Below are 13,677 nucleotides of genomic sequence, written 5' to 3' on the forward strand. Positions count from 1 at the left end.
GTGTGCAGTGATGGTGACTCTGATTTCAGTGTAGTTTTCTGGCAGACACACATTTTTTATGGGGTAACACAGAGCAAAAGATGTCACAGATGTTTAGAATGCCTGTTTAACCTTCCCCTGGAAACTGCTGTCCTCCACACCTCAGACAGGAGTTTTGGAAGTGCAGGGAGTCATTCAGCTCCCATCCAGAGTGTGATTCCTGATTGAGGCCAGCAGAATCACTCTGACATAAATAAAGACTGCTACTACCATCTAAATCCAGGAGTTCAAGAGGCTCCTCGCTTTCTGTAGTGAGCATCTGCCAAATTGAAGCTGGGATTGAATAAAAAAAAAAGCTGTTGCTCGATTTCCACCACATTTCACATTTGGGGTGGTGATTTTCCTCATAGCTCCATCACTGTCAGAGAAAAATAAGTTGTTAGCAGAGGTTAACTGGACCAGATCTCCCCAGCCCACATTAATCTGATATTTTTGAAGTGACAGTCACCTCATCCCAAAGACAATTTCTTTCTCATCACTGCAGAGCAGTCCAAAACCCTCCAAGTGTTGTAAGAGAATATCCTGCCCATGACAACACTTGAGGAACAGGAAATATCAAGTGATTCATTTTGTTCATTCCCAGAGAAAATGGCTTTATTTCCACCCATTTCTGCCAAAGGCACTGCCCCCTCCCACAGCACCTCTTCCCTTCCCTTGTCACTGCTCTCTCTTTTCTCCCCATGAAGGACAAAGCTGATAAGGAGTCCCTCGGTTGTCAGCAGAGACAGATTGCTGGGCTGATTTTAATCCAGCATCATTCCAGCAGGTTAAAATGGAGCAGTTTGCTTAAACAGAGAAAAATTAAGAGACAGACGCAACACGTCGCCCGAAAAATAAAATGGAGTCCAGCTTGAAATAGAAAACACAGAAGAAATGTCTTTATTTTTCAAAAGAGCTCTTTCAACCCAAAGGGAAGGTCTCTGGCTTGACCACCCAAACCAGAGGCACTGAGTTTAGGGGCTCGTGTGCTGAGGGATGCCACAGTCCCGGGTGGCAGGACGGTGACAGTGGCAGCCACGCTGCTGTGCCAACAGGCTTCTCTTGGTGCCAGCCTGGCCTTCACAGCTCCCAGCCGTGCCCTCTGTGCCTCCTCAGCCCCACACTGGGGCATTCTGCACGGGCTATGTTAAAGTCTGAATTTCATCCTCGAGTACCAAAATAGTCCCCACAGACAGCACGATCCAAGGGCTGTTCCCTAGGAAAGGGCACGGGAGGAAGCTGTGCCTGCCCATTCTCCTGGATCAAATATTTACAGCAGTGGAGTCCCGTGGGTTGCTCAAGGGTGACTTTGTTCCAAAGCAGAGGCATCTGTAGCAGATCTTTGCCTCTCCCAGGCTCAGTTTGTGGGAGGGAGAAGGAGCAGCTGTAAAAGCAGAGGGGTTATTTGCTGTGACAGGGACATTATGAGCTTTCACAGCTCGCTGCTCTCACCTCCAGCAATTACTGTCAGCTTTCGTAGCCAAACCAAGCTTTCAGCTGCACTCTCAAACCTCAGGCAGGAGAAACATCCCACAGGAGATCCTGACTCTCTTAGAAGACCAAAAATACAGTAAGAGATGTCAATTAACAACTGAGGGCAAGAGGGATGGGTGAGTCCTTTCTCACCACCCGTGTTTGATCTGTGCCGGGCTGCCATGCTCCTGCTTTGCTCACATCAGAAAACTTCCTCAGAACTTACTTTTTCCTTCCTAAAAACACTTTCCAGCTTTTTTTTTTTTTTCCTCACACCAGCACCAGAGTGTGGAAACCGCTGCCCCAGAAAGGCACCAGCTGTGCTTTCTGTGTCAGATAAATTGTTTGTTTATACAGCCATGCGGACTAGAAATGCTGGTAAATATGGGAATCCCTCAGCTTTGCCATGGGCAGTGCTGCTGGTCACTCCCAGCCTGCTGGAGGAGCTTAGGGATGCTCAGCACCATCCCAGCTCATCCCCTGGGATGGCTGCACACACCCTGTGCCTGGGGCTGCCCGGGATCCTCACTTCCACCGAGTCCCTGATGCCCCATTGTTTAAAAAGCTGCCCTGCTCCAAAGCAAACAGGAGCTGATCCATGGAGGAGGCACATTCCCGTGGACGTTCACCTCATCCCAGACACGCTGCTGTGCTGCCCTGAGCTCTGCCAGCTTGGGAGAGATGAGGGACGGAGCAGTGACAGGAGCCATCTCCCTCCTGGGAGTGCTGGGACATCCCGGGGTTTGCCTGCAGTGCCTCCAAATGGCATTTCAATACATGAATTCCTCGCTTTCCCAGCTGCACAGGCGAGCCTTTGTCACCCATTTCTGTCCCTCCTTTGGGTCCCTGTCCTGCCTGCAGACTCCCCTGGGCAGCACAGCATCAGCCAGGCCCTGGAGGGGAGAAGTGGCTGAGTGAGGCAGGACAATTCCTCCCTGCAGAGAGGATTTATCCTCAGCACAACACGAAGGGCTCCAGCACAGCTTGTGTTCCCTGCTACCCTCAACTCCTGCCCCGTTTCCTGCACAGGTTGTTGTGGTGGACTCATTCCACTCCCCATCTGGAGGCCAGGCATGATTACAGCTTTATTGTGTCGGAATGAAACGCCTTTGGTTTATTTTTATTGCTGCCATAAGCTGGGTTTGTAGGCTGTGAAGCACAAGCAGGAAATCAGCTCCTGCTTCAAAGCCCAGTGCCAAGAGCCAGTTTATGGTTCTGCAACTGGACTTCAGCAGGAACAGGAGGATCTCCTGGCCTGGGTGTCTTTCTTTGCTCTAATTCCGTGTAACTCTGACTAAGAAATCCCTTGGGTTGTGCTGAATTGCGCTATCTGTGATTTCAGCTCTGCAGAGGGTTGACAAAATCTCCTGGTTTTAACAGAGCTGAAAACAGGGAGCTAAACAGCAGGAAGGATGGAAAGAGAAGAGAGGGAGAAGCGCCAGGTCACAAACCTGCAGCACCTCAAACCCCATGGGCAGGCTGGGGGAAGAGGTCACAGCTGTGCAAAAATATAGAAGAAAAATGTGTCCAAAACTACAGAAAAAGGGGAAGCTGGTAGCTGTGGATTAATGTCAAAAGTTTAGGAATGGTCAGAAAGCAGTGAGAGTTGCAGGCTGCAGAAGAGGCTGATTTTGAGCACATTGGTAAAAAAATAATTAAAGTGAGGCTGATCAGCTGGAAAATATTTCAGTTGTTGACCATGACTTAAGAAAAGACACTTTGCCAATAAATACTTCAAAAGTTGGACTCAATGATCTTGAAGGTCCTTTCCAACCTGAAGGATTCTGTGATTTTATTTTGGGGACCCTGTTATGTGGTGATGAAGTTTTCCATCCCCACAGATTAAACAGTTTCTGGTCACTTCAAGATTAGCAAATCCAGGTGATGTCATCTTGGTCTTTAAAAAGAGTTTTAAAGAGCTGGGTAAACAAATTCACACACGGTTGGTTTTGATTTCCAGTAAACTTGGACAATCAGAGTTAACAAAGAAAAGTATCAATATTTTGAAAGAATAAAGGGGATAATCTAGGTAATTATAAGCCTATCAATCCGAGACTGCTCTCCAGCACAAGAATAAAATAGCTCCTAAAGAATACGGTTCATCAGGAATTAAAGATGGGAAATAGAATTTGGCAAATCAATGGGAATTAGAGGAGAATAAATTTGCCTTCCTGATATTTTCAGTGCTAATCAACAACAATACTGACATAATAAATTGCTGTATTCTCTGATTTCAGAAAAGCATTTGATTTGGGATTACCTGAGGGTTTGATACAGGATAAAAACAACTCCATACAGGACTCTTAAGCCCAGTGTGGTGAGAGAAGCCGTTCTGTGATGTGTGGTTCCATGGTTTGATGATCCGACGAACAGAGCGGAATTTGGGGTCTCTCTGTGCTGATGGAGGGGAAAGCTGTGACTGGGAAGATGAATTGGATGGATTGAGGACGGAGTGCTGTATCCAGAGGGATGAGCATTTATCCAGCGGTTTCCTGCCACCCCCAGGCACTGATTCCAGCCCTGTATTCCTTCAACACAGCAAATCATTTGCTGGAGGATTCAGCACAACCCCGCCAATGCAGCTTGGACTGATTGAGGTGCCAGAATCTCACTGCCTCTCCAAGGAGGAGAAACTTCTGATGTTCAGACAATGGAATTGTGGAGATTTGGTTCTTAAAATAGCACCAAGAAGGGAAGAAACACCCGTGTCAAATAGAAACCTGCGCTTGAGGAGCAGAGCTTTCCTTTCCCCCTCCTGTAACAGGAGAGAAAAGATCCTCTGTACCCCCTGGGATTTCAAGCGCTTTCAGATGAGATTTAATTACTCGGGAGAGCTGCTTGGAGCTTTTGTTCAAGATTTCACGCAACTCAGAGGGCAGCGAGTGCCACTTCAGAGCCCTGTGTTCCCTTAATTGCTGGGATAAAGGGAGGCACAAAGATCCCCGGGCAGCTCTGACTGTGCCTGAGGGCACTTCGCTTCCCAAGCTAATCCCTACTTATCCCAGACACTCGATGTCTGACTGGTGGCATTCAGGGAGAAGTGGCCAACTGCACCAGGCTCTCTAATTATAGCCTGACCTGTTGCTAATGAGTGTTTGATTAACCCACTGCTGCTGCTTTATCACGCTAAATAAATAATACCCACTCTCCTCTGGCGCTGTTTGCAGAGCTCATTTCCCATTCAGAGCTCAGAGCAGTCCCCGGTGTCAGGCCTGCCTCGCACCTTAACCAGGTGTAAAAGCATCACAGCCTGGCATCAGCAGGAATTCCTGCACGGAAAAGGTGGTTGAACACTGGCAGGGGCTGCCCAGGGAGGTTTGGAGTGCCCATCCCTGGAGGTGCCCGAGGAAGGGCTGGAGGTGGCACTCAGGGCTCTGGGCTGGGGACAAGGTGGGGATGGGGCACAGGCTGGACTCGGAGGGCTTTTCCAACCTCACTGATTTGGGATTCTCTGACAGTGAGGGCTGCTGAGCAAACAACAGCCACCGCCTTCACCAAAAATTTCACTAAAAACCTCCAGCTCAGCTGGGTCCTCGGAGGTGGAAATAGGGACTGAGGTGGCTGCAGGGGAAGTGCCAAGGACTCCCCACTCCCTGGGGCTCTGGGGAGCTCTGAACGTGACGTTTTGGAGGCAGTGAACCAGTACCATCAAACACCAGGCGTTTCATCCCACCACGTCCATTTTGGAGAAGAATCTCTCTGGCAGGTCCATCCCTGAGTGCTTCCCAGCCTCTTTCCCTGCTCAGACTGGAGGAGCACAGCCTTCCCAGGCTCTCCTGCAGAAGGTCCAGCTCATCCTCAACCTCTCTGGAGCTCCTGCTGCCAGGAGACCTTAAAACCCTGCCTCTACTTGGCCAGCACTTCTCAAAGCTCAGCCTCCCAGACCCTCCCTACCCAGCAGGGCTGACTGCCCCACTCCCATTTCCTTCTGAAATGATCAAAGAGAAACTTCTAAAAATCATCCTGAGAGCAATTTGCATTTCTCATGTTGCTCGTGAGAAAAAATTTCCACTTTTTATCCCTGTGCACAAAGAATCTCTGATTTTCTGCCACTTACAGCCACCATGAATATTCCAGCAAATAAACTGGTAAGAAATCCCATGGGAACAGCAGATTTTTAACTGAATATTGGGCATTAGTTAATAATTGGTTCTGAATTTACAGTGGAAAGGAGTAGAAGTGAAAACCTGGTTTAGTCCCCAAGATAATTCAACAGGACAAAGGAATCAACAGTCTGTGACTTTTGTGTCCCCTGGAACTGAACAAAAACAGCTGCAGCATCAGCAACCTAAAAATTGCAATGAATGGCCCACAAACAACCCCAGAGAATAATCTGAATGTTGCCAGCAAAGTTTATGATCCGTATTTCTTAATCTAAAATTAAGCTACATCTAGAAATCTCCAGTATAAAGCTCAGAATTGAATCATCTCCGGAGTTCTCGGGAGTGAGATATTCCTCGTTCTTGAGCTCACCTGGACTCATGGTGTGTTCCTCCTGTGCTAAATTAGTTTGGAGGCTGCAACATGCTCAGACTGCAGGGATTTATGGATGGGATGGTCTGTGAGACTGGAAAGGGCACAGGCAGCATCCATGAAGGTCTTTATTTTGAAATTCTGTGGTTTTAAACAAGAAAAAGGTTTGGTCACAAGCGGGTAAAGCATCTTAAGAAAGACCTGACATTTCTCTGAGAAGTATGATACAAAATATGGCCCTTTGTGGATTCATTTGGGGCAGGGCTCTGAGGCAGGGCAAGAGATTCTGCTGGCCAGGGGGGTTGGGAATCCTCTTAATGCAAGGTACTTTGGGGCATTTTTCACCAAAATTCCTTTACTTTCACCTCTTGAAGCTCCTTTCTGTCCTGGTCTCAGTACTTGTGCCAAACCCTGAATGTGCCCAGCCCCGAACAACTGCAGAGACTCCAAACTGTGCCACAGGAAAGCAAAAGATGGCAAATTTCCCACAATTTACAGAGTTGCAGATGGGAATTCACGCCTGGCCCTGCACACCCGTAGAGCTCCCTCCTTGTTTGCAGGCTCCCACCTGGCAGCACAGGGGTGCGTGGGGACAACACAGCACCACTGCAGATTGTGGAGCTGCTTATAAGAACCCCAAAAGTGGCTTTAAAAATGGTGATTTCCTGTTTGCACTCCCTCTCTGGAGCACAGGGACACACAGGGCTGGAGGAGTAGCTGCAGCCTGCAGATGCAGTTTGAGGCTGCTTTTAAAAACTTCCATGTGGGTGTTTGCCAAAGGAGCTTTTTTATACATATATTTTATTTCCTGCCCTGCTCGTGAAACAACTGACTTTTATTCATATTTACACAGCCCATCAGAAAGCAAATGAAAAACTTGTCCTGAGAAGCTGCAAAGCACTAAATTAGCCAAAAGCAAATGTTCCTGCTGGGAAGAAGGTTCCAGGTGTGGCTGCCAGACTCCTTCCACCCAGAGCTGCAGCTTCTAAGGGAACAAAAGAGCCTGGACATGAGGAAAGGAATGTTGCTGCTCTTGAAATAAAAACAGATTTTGCTCTCAAGCAAAAAGCTGTTTGAGAGACATTTCTTTCACCTGGATGTTTTTCCCAGGGCTGGGTGGGAAATCAGGGGGGGCTCTCAGAATGATCTGGCAGCCTCCCAAACCAAGGGAGCCTTCACAGTCACTCAAAAGGAATAATTTGTCATTTTGGACTTTTTTTCATTTCTATTTTTCATTCTTGCTCTCCCCAGTCCTTTAAGATCCCTCCATACGCATTTATCATCGCCTACTTTTCTGCTTTGAGTTTATTTTGCCCTGAAATCCCCTGACTCCAGCAGTGCTGCACTTCTTAGTGGGTCCTAACTTGCTCTTTAAATAAATTATTCCTTTGAGGAAAAAAACCACCCACCTTAACTAGAGAGTTGATTCTCCTGCTGCATTAATTCTATTAATTAATTCTATTCCCTTCACTCTAATTAAATATAATTCCTACCAGCACAAAAAATCCATCTCCCTGTGGCCAGACTGCCCTGTAAATCCCTCAGGAATTAATGGTGGCTCAGATTTTGGAGTGCTGGTACCAATTTATTGATTTTTACCACAAGAGGAGGTGCTGCCTTGAACAGACCCCACCATCGTCAGCTGCTTCTGGAAGCTCCTCCAGACACAACAGCATTTAAAACAACAGTGAGAAAGGATAAATAATCATTAAAAAACGGCTGTGGAGCGCATGGTTTACTGCAGAGTCTGGGAAGGGCCAGGCAAGGTCACAGAGTCTGCAGCTGGCTGTTAAAGTGAAATGGGGATTTAGCATTATTGGATGCTCTGTAATAAACCTGCCCACACACCTGACCTCCCCGAGATCTTTGCTAATATCCCAGCTGAGGCACAAAAGCATTTTTGTAGGATTTGTTACAGCTTAGGGCTCCTCAAGGTCACTGCATCAGGCAGAGCAGCCCGTTGTGGGTAAGGCTTCACTGGGATCAAGAACACGGACAGAGAATTCACAGATTTCTTGATCTGTGCAGGGGTCCCACTGGGATTTTGGGCCTTGGCCTGCATCCATCCTACCCTTGACCTTGGAGATCCCAGCTGTGGTGGCATCATTTGAACTGACCTCCCCAAACCAGTCTCATTTCTGCACTATCTGGTGCAGCCCTTCTCCTCCTCCTGCTCCTCCTTCTTTTTCATTCTCTGCCTCCTCCTCCTCCTCTTCCTTCTTCTCCCCTCCCTCCTCCTCCTTTTTCATTCTCCTCCTCCTTCTTCTCCCTTTCTTCCTCCTTTTCCTCTTCCGCCTCCTGCTCCTTTTCCTCCTCCTCTTCCTCCTCCTGCTCTGGTTGAGGGAGGCTGAAAGCCTGGGAGAGCCTTTCATTTGTCCAGAGCTGCCTTAAAGCTTTCCAGCAGCAGAGATCTTCCTTCCCACCCCTTTGCTTCTGAGAGCAGGGCAAGGTGCTCCTTCAGGTGTTCCCAGACCTGGGAAGGGTTTGTTGGACTGTGCAGAGCATCAAAAGGAGATGTCAGAGGAGAGGTCAGAGGAGAGGTCAGAGGAGATGTCTGGGGAGATGTCTGAGGAGATGTCTGAGGAATCTCCGAGATCCCCTCACTGCCACGCCAGGTTTGATGTCTGTGCTCACAGCAGTGTTTAATTCCTGGAGCAGTTGTTCCAGGCTCTGTTTGAAGAGGGAGGCACAGGTTGGACACCAGTTCCCTTCTCCTTCTCTCACAATCTCCTGTTCCCCTGGCTCAGGCTGTCCCTTGGCTGCCTCACCATATCCCCACTGCTAAAAACCTTCCTTACTCAAAGCAGCAGACACTGAATTTTCTCTTTGCACGTCAGGAAACGTCCTCAGGCCCTGCTCTGGGTGATGCAGAAGCGATGTTTGAGCTCACTTAGCACAAGTCCCTGTCCTGGGGAGCGAGGGACACTCGGCTCCAAGTGCTGAGAACAGCTCAGCTTTGGTCACACCACTTCCCTGGAAATTGTTCCCTCCAGGAATTCATGGGCAGCAATCAGATGTTCCCCCCACCCCGCTTTTCATCACAGCTCATCAGAAACTGGGATGGGGCTGGGGAAAGGGCAGGGCAGAGAGAGGCTGAGCTGCGAGGAGGGAACGGATCCAGCCTCGGAAGAGGAACTGACGTTGCAGTTTTTGCCCTGCTCATTTTATGGTAAATAAAGAATTAAGGGAGATTGCTGGAAATGTGTCCATTCAGGCAGCAGCTGAATTTCCTGTTAATTGCTTTGGGAGTGAGGGAGGAGGGAAAAGTGTGGAGACATCACAATGAGCAGTGACTGGTGAGTACCCAAAGCCTTACTCTGCACATGTGCTGCTCATGACAGAAATAGAGATGTGCTCTCATAAAAACCCCTGTTTACTGAAAGAGGGTGAACGTAAAAGATAAATCCATCTCTCAAAGAGACAAAGAGTGCAAAATAATTTATTGCTGCATTTGTTTTGGAGGAAGGAGTGGCACCAGGTTTTCCCTGCACCAGTCCCACGAGAGGTGCAGCCCCAGTTCCCCCAGTGGCTCCCACTGCCCTGGGACCGGAACCAGCTCAGCACAGGGTGAGGAAGGGCCTTGCCAAAGCCCACTGTGAAAAGGAGCAGCACAAATCACAGAATCATGGGGTGGTTTGGTTTGGAAGGACCTTAAAGCTCATCCAGTGCCACCCCTGCATGGGCAGGGACACCTCCCACTGTCCCAGGCTGCTCCAAGCCCCAATGTCCAGCCCGGCCTTGGGCACTGCCAGGGATCCAGGGGCAGCCACAGCTGCTCTGGGCACCCTGTGCCAGGGCCTGCCCACCCTCCCAGGGAAGAGTTTTCTCCCAGTATCCAATCTAAACCCACTCTCTGTCAGCTGAAGCCATTCCCCCTTGTCCTGGCGCTCCAGGCTCTGGTAAAAAGTCCCTCCCCATCCTTCTTGGCTCCCTCCAGATCCACCCTGTCACGTGCCAAGCCTGGCCTTGTTCCCGCACCTCACAGGCAGTTCTGGGTTCACAGGGAGGTGAAGCTGCTGGGAAACCAGGAGAGATTTGGATATTCATCCTGGATGCACTCAGGAAGAGGGAAGGAGAACCTGTGCTAACGTCACACCTTTCAAACCCAGCCAGGGCAACCAGCGAGAAGCGGCTCTGAACAGGGAAGTAGGAAACCCCGAGCTGACACAATCGCCTGCCCTGTTATCTGCACCTTTGGTTTATTGTATTTGACCAGGCTTTTGATCTGAAGGAAGAACATCCGAAGAGAAAACAGCACCAAAATCTTTTGTCAGCACCAACTTTGCAGATCCAATAACACCTCTGAACAACACCAAGGCAGCAGATCCAGCAAGCAGCTTCTCTGTGTGATCTTGGCTTTTTCACAGAAAATCACATTACACCGAAATCAGACTTTTCCCACAGGAAGTTTCCATTTGTCACTTAAAAAACCAGCTCACTACCAAGAAAATCTGCGAGGTCTGTCATGCAGCTGTTTCAGCTCTGTATTTCTTTTCAGGCTGTAAAGCAGATTCTGAGGCCATGGAGAGAAGAATCAGATGGAGAAAAAGGGCTGGGAGAGACCCCGAGGAGCCGTTTAAGCAGCCCCAGCTATATTTTCACCTGCTGTGGATGACATTTGGAGATGGAGATTCCTCACTCTCGTTACGCAGCCTCCCAGGGGAAGCACATGCAGGGATTTTTCTAGGCTCTATCCTAAATCTTCCTTGCTGCATTTTATTGCTGTGACTTCTTTTCCTGCCCTCGACAGACTTTGTTTATTCCTCTTGCTGCAGACACTGCTGCATCTGCAGAGCAGCCCCATGAGCAGCCCTGGCTGTGCTGTCCCTGACACAGAGCCCACCCAGCCCCAGGTCTGCTCTTCCCTGCTGCTCATTCCTCCTTCCTGACCCCTCCTGTGCCTTTCCTGAAGTGCAAACCTGAAAAGAGCACTGGGAAGAAGGACTCCTTCCCTGCTTTCCATGTCCCACCCCTCTGGGTTGTCAGTGTTCCTGGGTTTGCTCTGTTCCAGCATTACCTGGGGGGTTTGGTGATTCCCTGTTTTCTGTGTGTGACTTTCGTGTCCTTTCCCGTGCAGTACCTTCCTAACTGCTCGTGGAATCACAGAATGGATTGGGTGGGAAGGGACCTTAAAGCTCATCCAGTGCCAGCCCTGCCATGTCAGGGACACCTTCCACTGTCCCAGGCTGCTCCCAGCCCCAATGTCCAGCCTGGCCTTGGGCACTGCCAGGGATCCAGGGGCAGCCACAGCTGCTCTGGGCACCCTGTGCCAGGGCCTGCCCACCCTCACAGGGAAGGATTTCTTCCCCAGGCTGAACAATCCCAATTCTCTCAGCTTTCCCCAGTCCTCTTGGCCTTTCCTCCATCCTCTCCTCGTGCTGTCGGTGATTCCTGCCTCGGCACAGCTCATCCTCATCAGCTCCATCAGTTTCCTTCCCCTCCAGCTCCCCAGGGATGGACACAGACTCCCAGAGAAAGCCTCAGGAGGGAGGTTGGAGTACTCAGGACATGCAGGCACTCGGGTGGGATAGGGCTGACCCCACCCAAGGCTGAGGAAGCAGATCCTTTGCACTCATGGACATCTCTGCCCCTGGGGGATGCCAGCTCGTCACCAACAGCTCCATGACCCCCTGGAGTTTTCCATGGTTGAGGAGTGAATTCCAGTGGAGTGGATGCCTCTGCAGAGGCCGTCCCACAGCCATTGCTCTCCAGGGTGCTTTTCCTGCTGGTGTTGCTTTTAGCTAGGTTTTGTTAAGCCTTCATCACCTAAAAACGTTTCCATGTGCCAAGATTGGAGCTTTCAGTCTCTCCCGGGCTGCCTATTTTTGGATCCTTGATCTGGGCTCTCGTTGCTGTTTTTTTGTGAGTATATGTTTGTTTCTAAATAAACAAAAGCTGGAACAATAAATGTCTGGGCATCCAGAGAGCAGTGAGGGATCAGATGTTTGCTAAAGAGGAGCGATGTGGAAAAGAAAGGAACTGACTGAGAACCACTGCAGAGCCAGAACACCTCTCAGCTCATGTGTCAGGGAGGGATGCCAGGGGGGGAGGGCAGGGAGTTCTCGGGATGCAGACAGACACGGATGAGCTGGAGAGAAGCATTAATCCAAACCAGAATTAATCTGCTGCCACCATCATCATTATTGCTAATAATAAACAGTGGGGTGTGCTCCCAGCCCTCCTCATTGCCAGAATTCCATGCAGCAGGAATTCCTGGCTGCTGGAAACCCTTCCTCTGCTCCAAGCTTTTCTTCTCCCAGCTATCATTTCCCTGGCGCTTACATCTTGCAGATATTTGTGCTCACGTTGCCCTGCCCTCACCCCAGACTGTCCCCCACAGGTCCCCCACAGGTGGACAACCCCGATTTCTCCTCCCTTCTAGCATTTACATGGTAAGTGGGCATTCCATGGAGCAGGGAAATCCTGAGCTGCATGGGCAGAAGGATATCCCTTCTTCCTCCAATTCCCGATTCCCTGGGTTTGTTTTAATCATCCCCAAGCAAGTTCCGCTTGCTGTATTTTATTAAAAGCAAACACAAGCGCAGAAGGGCTGCTTGTTTTCCTCCCCGAGCTATAATAGAAGGTTTCTGATCAATAAAACAGCGCAGCCAAGCAGAGCCCATGGAAAACCAGACACTCATAAAAGGCATCTTTGCAATTAGTTTTTATCAGCTCCATGATTTGCTGCTGAGCAAGGAGGCTCCTAAACTCAGCCCAGCAAGGAGGTGCTTGCTCTGTGCTTGCCTGGTGCCCCTGTGGTACAGAACAGGCTGGGTTATTCAGCCTGGCTCCTACTGACAAGGCTTTGGGAGCTGCAGAGCTGAATTTCCTGTGTCTGTGAGAGCGGGTCCGTGTGCTGCACAGCCTGGAAGTCAGAGCCGAGAGTGGAGAGGGGATGAAGGCAAAGAGGAGGAGGGAAAGGAACTTCATTTTCCACAGCAGCACGGCCTCTGAGGTGCTTGCAGGGTCTCTGCACAGGACCTGTTTTACTTTCAAATTTCAGTTTATGCCCCCTGACTGCCTGGCCAGTGTTTTTCCCACCTGGAAGTTTGGTGATAGCTCAGCAGATGGAATTTCTTGGAGGGTTCAATCTGATTCTGTCTTCTCCTGTTCTGCCTCTACCATTTGAACCCAGCAAAGCAGTTACTGAACACAACATTCTGGTCGTTCTTAATGTTCTTGGGAGATGCTTTCCCTTCATCCTGAACTGCCCTGCTCATCACTGTTTCACAGATTGCTTTAGCTGCCCTTATCAGACACCTACATGTTCTAATTCCTAATTTATATTCATTGCTACAACTTTCCCTTATTTTTCTGGGGACAGTGTTGACTGGGTTTGGGGTTTTTTTATTTCCTTTTTCCCTTCTCTGCTGAAGGATAAAAATTTCGCTTGGCAGTTTTTCCTGTCAGGGAAAACATGTTTTTGTAACAATCCCATGGAGGGCCCATGAAGAAGAAACACGTTCCACTGCTCTGGCTCATCTAAAATCAGCTGCAGCCTGGAGTTCTGTCAGGCAGAGGTCTGAGAGGGGCTGTAATGGTGGCAGCTTTGACTTCAGTGATGTTAAAGCGGCCATAAAGAGCCAGATCGCCACAAACATCCTCCTCAAACTGTTTTGGTCTGCATGGAACCAGTCTGGCTCTCAGTTTGCCAATAATTTCACTGCCAGGGCCCAGCCCAACACCCTGTGGTTCAGCTGAGGAGCCCTAAAA

At 49.4% G+C, this 13,677-nt stretch overlaps 1 protein-coding gene across 5 annotated transcripts in view; it reads right to left on the minus strand.

Moving 5' to 3' along the window:
* The window catches only part of HTR4 (5-hydroxytryptamine receptor 4), a 70,102-nt gene that overhangs the window by 51,417 nt on the left and 5,008 nt on the right, over window positions 1–13,677 (minus strand). The window contains exons 2-3 of one of the 5 annotated variants that reach the window (XM_048320099.1): window positions 5,965–6,105; window positions 3,752–3,910 (exon numbers count right to left, since the gene is read on the minus strand). The exons of 3 other annotated variants lie outside the window; for them this stretch is intronic. The gene's annotated coding sequence lies outside the window, so the exon portion shown is untranslated. The remainder of the gene's footprint in view (window positions 1–3,751; window positions 3,911–5,964; window positions 6,106–13,677) is intronic. One more of the 5 variants, XM_048320098.1, reaches the window with a different exon arrangement.

This window comes from Corvus hawaiiensis, chromosome 15 (genome assembly GCF_020740725.1).
Source record: "Corvus hawaiiensis isolate bCorHaw1 chromosome 15, bCorHaw1.pri.cur, whole genome shotgun sequence".
Taxonomy (NCBI): domain Eukaryota; kingdom Metazoa; phylum Chordata; class Aves; order Passeriformes; family Corvidae; genus Corvus; species Corvus hawaiiensis.